This window comes from Oratosquilla oratoria, unplaced genomic scaffold, assembly GCF_046742065.1.
Source record: "Oratosquilla oratoria isolate Oo_2021 unplaced genomic scaffold, ASM4674206v1 SCAFFOLD118, whole genome shotgun sequence".
Taxonomy (NCBI): domain Eukaryota; kingdom Metazoa; phylum Arthropoda; class Malacostraca; order Stomatopoda; family Squillidae; genus Oratosquilla; species Oratosquilla oratoria.
Genome location: NW_027467475.1, coordinates 29,630 through 38,019, shown reverse-complemented (window position 1 = coordinate 38,019; position 8,390 = coordinate 29,630). Strand labels below are relative to the sequence as shown.

The 8,390-nt window shown below is 38.5% G+C and overlaps 1 long non-coding RNA gene across 1 annotated transcript; it reads left to right on the top strand.

Annotated features, from left to right (window-relative positions):
* The first annotated feature begins 1,997 nt into the window (after nucleotides 1–1,997).
* LOC143022569 (uncharacterized) lies at nucleotides 1,998–3,877 on the top strand. The gene is made up of 5 exons (XR_012966098.1): nucleotides 1,998–2,219; nucleotides 2,785–2,930; nucleotides 3,118–3,201; nucleotides 3,501–3,575; nucleotides 3,794–3,877. It is a non-coding gene; the product is annotated as an uncharacterized LOC143022569 (long non-coding RNA).
* Nucleotides 3,878–8,390: the final 4,513 nt, after the last annotated feature.

Below are 8,390 nucleotides of genomic sequence, written 5' to 3'. Positions count from 1 at the left end.
GACTAGTAATTAATTATTAAACCAAACAATTTCCAATGGTTAGTTTTCAATAGAATAGAACAATAATAGAGCACATTACTGAACTGTTATGAACAGAGTCAATGGAGCACATCGTTATTAGAAAAAAAAAAACACAGTCAGTGATCACAGACGACAGAGTCAATGTTTATGAAGGCGTATCATCACTCACGAAGCCATCGAATTCCTCATTCTCTGTATCGTCATGGAAGAGGTTGTGGTATAAATCGGCCAATTCAGATGCAGTGACCTCATCCGTTTCCATTTCGATTTCGGATTCGTGCGATTCCTTTTCCGAGTCGTAGCATGCATTGAACATTGCAGGATGGCACATTTCTGATTTACGGAAACCGTTCTGAATAGTCGATTCTTTAATTTTCTTCCATGCTTGAACGACCCACATGTAATGCTTAAATTTAGCATTAAGGAATCAGGTACAGTTTGTAATTTGTAATTGCGAAAATGGCCGCCCGCTTGTTTTTGTTTGATCGCGACACACGATGTTGGTGTTGGTACCAGTCAGTGTTGTATTGTATGTTCATGCTGTTTAGTTAGGCCTGTTTTATTTGTGATAATGCCTTTGTTAATAACAAGAGCATGTAAAGCGGGTAAGATACTGACAAATTCTACCTTCTCTTTGTCGTTTGTCTCGATCATGCATGCTGTATTATGACATTAATCAACTTTCATACGACGAACCCAGTCGGTCCCCCCGCAAATCCCTGATCCGAGAGGGCACCCAGCTAAATTAATTGTTCATTTTTTTTTTTTTTTTTTTTTTTTTTTTTTTTTTTTTTGACTGCGTAAGAGGGCAATTTCTAACCAGAATCCACAGATGACCCGCACCTTTATATCACCCGCACCCCCTAATTTTGGCCCCTCTCTGAGTCAAAAAGCCGCGGGTCATACACAGAAAAATACGGTATATATTTTATACAATAAACCTTCATTAATTGATTAACCATTGTCACATTTAGTCTACAGACATTTAGTCTTCTTGATAGAGTGAAGTTTGATCCAAACCACTAATGATCATTGAGGACGGGCTGGACGAATCGTAGCTGTGGTCGGTAATTTTGTAGAGGATAAAAATGTAACTTCTCTTTGATCAAATACATGAAAATCACACTGTTTAAAGAAAATAGTTCAAATAATGCATCCATATGCTAATTTGCTACGGTATATGTAGCTGTGGTAGGTCATACTGCAGAGGCTAAAACATAACTTCTCTTTGGTCAAATTACATGAAAATCACACATTTCAAAGAAAAGAGTTGGAATAATTCAACTATATGCAGTGTATTACACTAATAACACAATAGTAAACTTAAAAGAGTGTAGTTTGATCCATACCACCAGTGATCATAGATGGCGGGCTGGACGAATCGTAGCTGTGGTCGGTAATTTTGCAGAGAATAAAAACGTAACTTCTCTTTGATTATATTACTTGGAAATCACACATTTTAAAGAAAATAGTTCAAATAATGCAACCATATATATATAGAAGTGTGCATTTGAGCAAAAACCGTCCTTGTTTAGGTTTTGTTGGTTCGGTTTTTATCGGTTCGGCAATTAGTGAGACCCCTTTCCTGAACTGATTCCTGGTTTTTATGATAACATGGTGAAATTAATTCTGCAGTAAGTACTAGGTAGGGCATCCTCCATTAACCTTTCCTCATCATGATTTGTCACATTTTTTCCTAATATTGTGGTAGAAGGTTTATGAGATCGGACAAATGAAATAACAGATAATTTTTTTTTGGGGGGGGAGGGGAGGGGCACAAAGGAAAAAGAAAATATATAGCTTGAAGTGACAACTCTGCCCTGACAGATTTGAAAGTGCTCATAAGCTGGTAGATGATCATGAGCTTAAATAATACCATTATATACTTAATATATACTGTATATGTTTATATGAATATACGTGCTTGTGTGCATATATATATATATATATATATATATATATATAAAGCTGGTTGAGTGTATATGTGCAGAATAGATTTCCACATAGGGGTCAAGGAGTTAAGGAGTCGGAGTTGGAGTTGGAGTCAGAGTCGGAGTCAGAGGAATCAAAGGAGTCGGAGTCGGACCTTATACCATCCGACTCCGCAGCCCTGAGTCGCACCCATGTGTTCTCTGCAACAGAAGAAAAGAAATAACACCAAACCATGTATTTCATGTTTTTCCAAAGGATACAGCAAGGTAATTTGTACCATGTGTTTTTGGTGTAATAATGTGTCATCTTATTTACCATAGGAAGGAAATATATTTTCCCCAGACATGTCGCCAACAAGATATTGTTTTTAAGGATCATACATTATATATATATATATATATTATAGTTTATATACTATTAAAGCTTTTCTAGGGTATTTTGGGCTAATTTGCACGAATCTGACATTATTTTTTTTTTTTTTGCAATCGAGCATCATTACCCCTGTCCAGACCCCCATAACCCTTTCCTTCTCATTCCATCCAAGAGGGAGGGTTGATGGGGTTCTTTGCCCTCCTACAAATCCTTAGGACACATTGAATCCTTGTCACATTCAAGACAAGAGAGAGCTGAAACAGGTCTTTTAAGAACTGACAATAAAAGCATAGTGTGGAAAGTAAATAGAGTATGGATTGCACAGTAATTTAGCTACTTTATTATTTTTTTAATTAATGGCAAAGTGAATAGGTAATGATTACACTTGTCTTGATTCAGTACATATTTTTGTAATATTCTATGTAGTACATGATAATCTTATTATATACATCTTTGCAGATGTATGGCATGGCTGAATGTTATCCAGGTCCCACAATTATTGAAAGAATGCTCAGGATCTGAACAGGAGTTACAGGCTATGCAATAGACATTTTTTCCCTAAAAACTACACAAATGGAACAACCAGCTCCAGACTTCTCTAGAATGTATTACCTGATCAGGATCTTAATTTTATGTATTAAAGCTGTTTATTTGAATATATTGAACATATTGAATCGTTAGAATGTTATTTAAGTGGTTTGCTATTAAATAATAAAAGCATAGTACAGTAGTAATGTTTGATTTTGTTTCAATATTTAGGTTATGTTTAATTTCATTTGCATGTATGTGCAGGTGTAGCAACAATTCCTCCTACATCAAGCTCCATCACACCAACAGACAGCAATGGGGAGGTGGCATCTCAGGCTTCAAAATGCAGTATGTGGCTTCATTTACCTTGATTGTATGAGATATGGGTGATGTTAATAATGCTTGTTTTATATTGATGGTGATAATAATAGCATGTCTTGCAAATATCAATAATTGTAATATCATTCTGATACAGGTATTAAATCTGGCATAGATTATAAGTCTGCACCTGAATTGCCTGTAGCAATTTCTTTTCTACAGTATATGGAATCAGGATTTGGTGAGTTAACAAAAAAGAAAAATCACAATAAATTGAATGATTATTGTCTTCAATTCTTGATATTATGTGTTACAAATCCCATTTCCAGGTTCTCTGAAGCATGCCATAGAGGATGATTCACATATATAAACAGATTTAGATTAAAGAAAGTAAAATACAAGTGGTAATTATTATTTCTTATATAACATATAGATGTGCTTATGTCCTATTGCTGAAATTTTATGCTGTTATTATAAAGCTCATGTTTAATATATACACACATATATATATATATATATATATATATATATATATATGTATATATATTATCACTAATATGTGTTTATTGATTTTGAGCATTGTAGTTTTACCGTAACATATTTATACATAAAATATATACAGATCAAAATGCAGAACCCACTGAGGAGGAACAACAACAACAACCAAGCACAACTGTTGAAGATGCAGCTTCAAAAGCAACAAGTGAGACCAATATTTTATATATTTATAGTACTACCTAACATGAGCAAATTCATTAACATTATCATTAATTATATTACTGTCACTATTGGTAACATTGTTTTGGATAATAATGGTTATCATAATGCTAATGCTAATAATGAATTTGTTTATATTTTTACTCTTATTGTTATTATCATATTTTTCCATGTTGACTTTAATATTAATATCAATGATAGTTATAATATTTTCAGTGGTAATGATATACTGTGTAATAATGTTTATGGACTAAAATCATATTTATCCTGTAATATTGTATATTCCTTTTGCAAAATATTTGTTTATACTAATATATACTATATATATATATATATATATATATATAAATTTATATATATATAAATTTATATAATGGGGTGGTGCGAGAGGTGAATGCTAGGGTAGTGGGTCAGGGATTGGAGATGGTTAAAGAAAATGGAGAAAAGTGGGAGGTGAGCCAGCTGTTGTTTGCGGACGACACTGCGCTTGTGGCAGGGTCGGAAGAGGGATTGAGGAAGCTGGTGGCAGAGTTTGGGAGAGTATGTGATAGAAGAAATCTAAAGATAAATGTGAGTAAAAGTAAGGTGATGAGATGTACAAGGGGTGAAAGTGGCAGTAGACTGGAAGTGAACATTAAGGGAGAGCAACTGGAGGAAGTGGATAGTTTTAGATACTTGGGTGCAAGTGTAGCAGGAAAAGGTGGAGTGAAGGTGGAGGTAGAATGTAGATTGAGAGAAGCGAGTAAATGCCTTGGTGGGTTAAAGAGTGTAATGAGGAATAGACATTTAGGAATGGATGCGAAGAGGAGACTGTATGAAGGAGTGATTGTGCCAACAGCACTGTATGGGGCAGAAACGTGGAACATAAGAGAAGAAGAGAGAAGGAGTTTGAATGTGTTTGAGATGAGGTGTGTGAGAAGTATGGTGGGGGTTACTAGGCTGGATAGAGTGAGAAATGAGGAGGAGAACAGGGGTGAAAAAGGAGCTGGGAGATAGGGTTGATGAAAAAATATTAGGATGGTTTGGACACATGGAAAGAATGAGTGAAGAAAGACTAGTAAAAGAGGTATGGAAGGCAGATGTGGAGGGAGTGAACATGAGGGGACGTCCTAGGATGAGGTGGATGGATGGGGTGAAGGGGGCTTTGGGGAAGAGGGGAATGTCTGTTGAGGAAGGAAGGGAGAGGACGGAAGACAGAGGTGAGTGGAGAATGGTTGTATATGGATGATGTGATTGCATGAGGAGGAATGGGCGGGAGGGTGGGGTAGTATGTGTGAGTAAATTTTGACGCAGCCCGAAGGGATTTCTCCCCGTCCTCTCCTTATATGCAACGGGGGACGGAGAGGGGGGTCGCCGATTAAATGAAGCGGCCTTGCTGTGGATGTGCTGTGTCTTGCGACACTGCTTCTGACCCAGGGCGGTGGGCAAGGTTCAGGGATGACCCGTCATCCAGGAGGTGCTCAGATAAGAGGGAGGGTGGGAGGGGTGTGGAGTGTATTTAGGGATGAAATGGGTGGGAGTGTTTTTATGCCTTTCCCTTTTTGGCTACCTCCCTTGAAAGGGGGGAAAATGCCTTGGTATATGTATGTATGTATGTATATATATGTATATATATATGTATATATATATATATATATATATATATATATATATATATATATGTGTGTGTGTATATATATATATATATATATGTATATATATATATATATATATATATATATATATATATATATATATATATATATATATATATATATATATATATTTAAAGAGAGAATGAGGGTGAGAGAGAAAGAGAGACATTTTTTTTTTTTTTTTTTTTTTTTTTTTTTAGGAAAAAAAAAGATATGATACAATATTTCATAAAATGTTCAGATAGAAATACCTTACTAATAACCCACATTATTAAGGGACATGGCATGAAATATATATATATTGGTAGGAGGCCATGTTGTATACATGATTTCAAGAAGTCTACAGCGACAATGGCGTTGTTGAGTTTGTATTGGAGCTTTAATTTCTCTCGTGCAACAAGTTTCTGTGTTGGTTCCAAATAGCTGAGAAGGTGTCCAAAAGACATTTGGTGCAGTTTTCTCTTTCTTAATTTCTCTGATACGTATTTTCACCTTATTTGGTCATCCTTACCGCCTGAACACATTCAAGAAGGAGTACGTCCGTGAGGAGGTGCAACACCTTCAGGAGGTTGGTATCGTGGAGCCCAGTAGCAGTCCTTTGGCCTCTCCTGTGGTCATGGTGCCAAAGCCCGATGGCTCTATGCGACTGTGTGTCGACTACAGAAAGGTCAACGCAGTCACTGAGCTGGATAGCTACCCCTTGTCACGCATTGATGACGTTATTGACGACGTTGGTCGGGCACAGTGGGTGACGAAACTGGACCTACTACAGGACTATTACCAAGTCCGCCTGTCAGAGCGGTTAAGGGCCATCTCCACGTTCATCACTCCCAAGGGGCTGTATCAGTTTACTGTTCTCCACATCAGCTTGCGGAATGCACCTGCAACCTTCCAACGCCTCATGAACATCGTAATGGTGGGTGTCCGCTGCTACCTGGATGACCTCGTCCTTTTCAGCGACTCCTGGGGAGAACACGTGGACCGCCTAAGAGCCCTCTTTGCTGTTCTGGCAGCACACAGTTTGACAGTGAACCTCGCCAAGAGTGAGTTCGGCCATGCCCGCCTCACATTCCTGGGGCATGTTGTCGGAAAAGGGGAGGTCCAACCGATTGCAGCCAAGATAACAGCCATTCTGCAGTATCCTGCCCCAAGCAACAAAAAGGGAGTGATGAGACTGTTAGGAATGGCGGGTTATTATCGTCGCTTCTGTCCCAACTTCTCCTCCGTGGTGGCTCCTCTCACCGACCTCCTGAGTGCTAAGACCTCCTTCAAGTGGACCCAGGCTTGCCAGGACTCCTTCGAGAGCGTGAAGGCTCTGCTAGCAAATGCTCCTGTCCTACGTGCCCTTGATCTCCAGAGGCCGTTCACCATCCAAGTCGACGCCAGCGAAGTTGGTACCGGTGTTGTGCTTCTACAAGAGGGTGAGGAGGATCGTGTGCTACATCCTGTGGGTTACTTCTCAAAGAAGTTCCTCAAGGCGCAGAGGAACTATGCCACCATCAAAAAGGAGGCGTTAGCTTTAATTATGGCACTGGAAGCGTTTAGAGTATACGTAGGAAGCACAGTTCACCCTGTGCAAGTGTTTACAGACCACAATCCCCTGACATTTGTGGAACAAATGAAAAACACTAATCAATGCCTTCTACGGTGGGCATTAGCCTTACAGCCATTCAATTTACAGATCGCGCACATTTGTGGGAAAAATAATGTGCTGGCTGATGCCCTATCCCGAACTACCCATATGCAAACTTAAAATGTTAGTGTGATTGACCTTGGTTAAATGATTCTTTGCTTACAAACCCTTGTAAGCATATTCTTTTGGGGGAGGGGTGTTGCGTGGCCGCAAGTCGGTGTTCCTTTGTAATAGATTTACTTTCCATGTTACCAGCTGTTTTGGGTAGTTGTAGCCACGCCCTAATTTTTTCGTCTTCCTGAATTACCGATCGTATGAAATACAATATTCTATGTTCCGTGTGTATTATTCCTTTGTTATCCTTTTATTTTAGTTAGCTAGGATATTGTTCATATTGCATATTGTACCTTATTATGTTAATGATCTCTGTACGTGTATTATGGTATTCCACTCACCCTGCCTGTAATAATATAAATGATAACGGTTTGTGAGTTGGCAACTGCGGCCCCCCATGGTGACCGCAGTCATGAGGTATACTACTTCTTACTCCCTCTCTCTCTCTCTGATTTCTGAACCCGTATAGAGCGGACACTTCCCGCTCCTCTATAATCCCTAGGTTAAGTATGTTAGATAGACCCTAGTGGTAACAAGTGGTCTGGGTAGGCATAAGATAAGTGTGTGTGTAGTGCTAAGTGAATATGTAAATAATTTATGTTAGAACACCATAGTTTTGCCTCAACCTTGCCCCTTTGAGTTATCCATCGGTCACCTAAAACTATTGACATACATGCTTGAAAGTATTGCACAGATTTATATTTGATATGCAGTATATTGTTACCCTGCCATTTAGTCTCAATCTGGTTCATCAATGATTGGAGGTAGGATTGTTTCTCCAATTAAGATTGGACTTTAACGGAAGGTGTAACAATACATACATACATAGATGGATATCAAGACAAATAGGTAGATAATAGATAGTAGAGAGACAGATACAACCAAAGACCATATACAGAAGATAGGAAAACAACGAGTTTTGATGTCCGTGCCAATAGTGCTGTGTCAGGCCGCTAGGTGGCTGAGTTGATGCAAAAGTATCGTCTGTTTGTTTACATTTTAAACTCCCGGCATCCATTCAAAATGTGTAGCAGGTCGCACCAGGGTTGCGGAGTCGGAGTCAGAGGGAGTCGGAGGTTTTAGCTGGAGTCTGAGTCTGAGTCGAATTTCTAAGAGTTCTA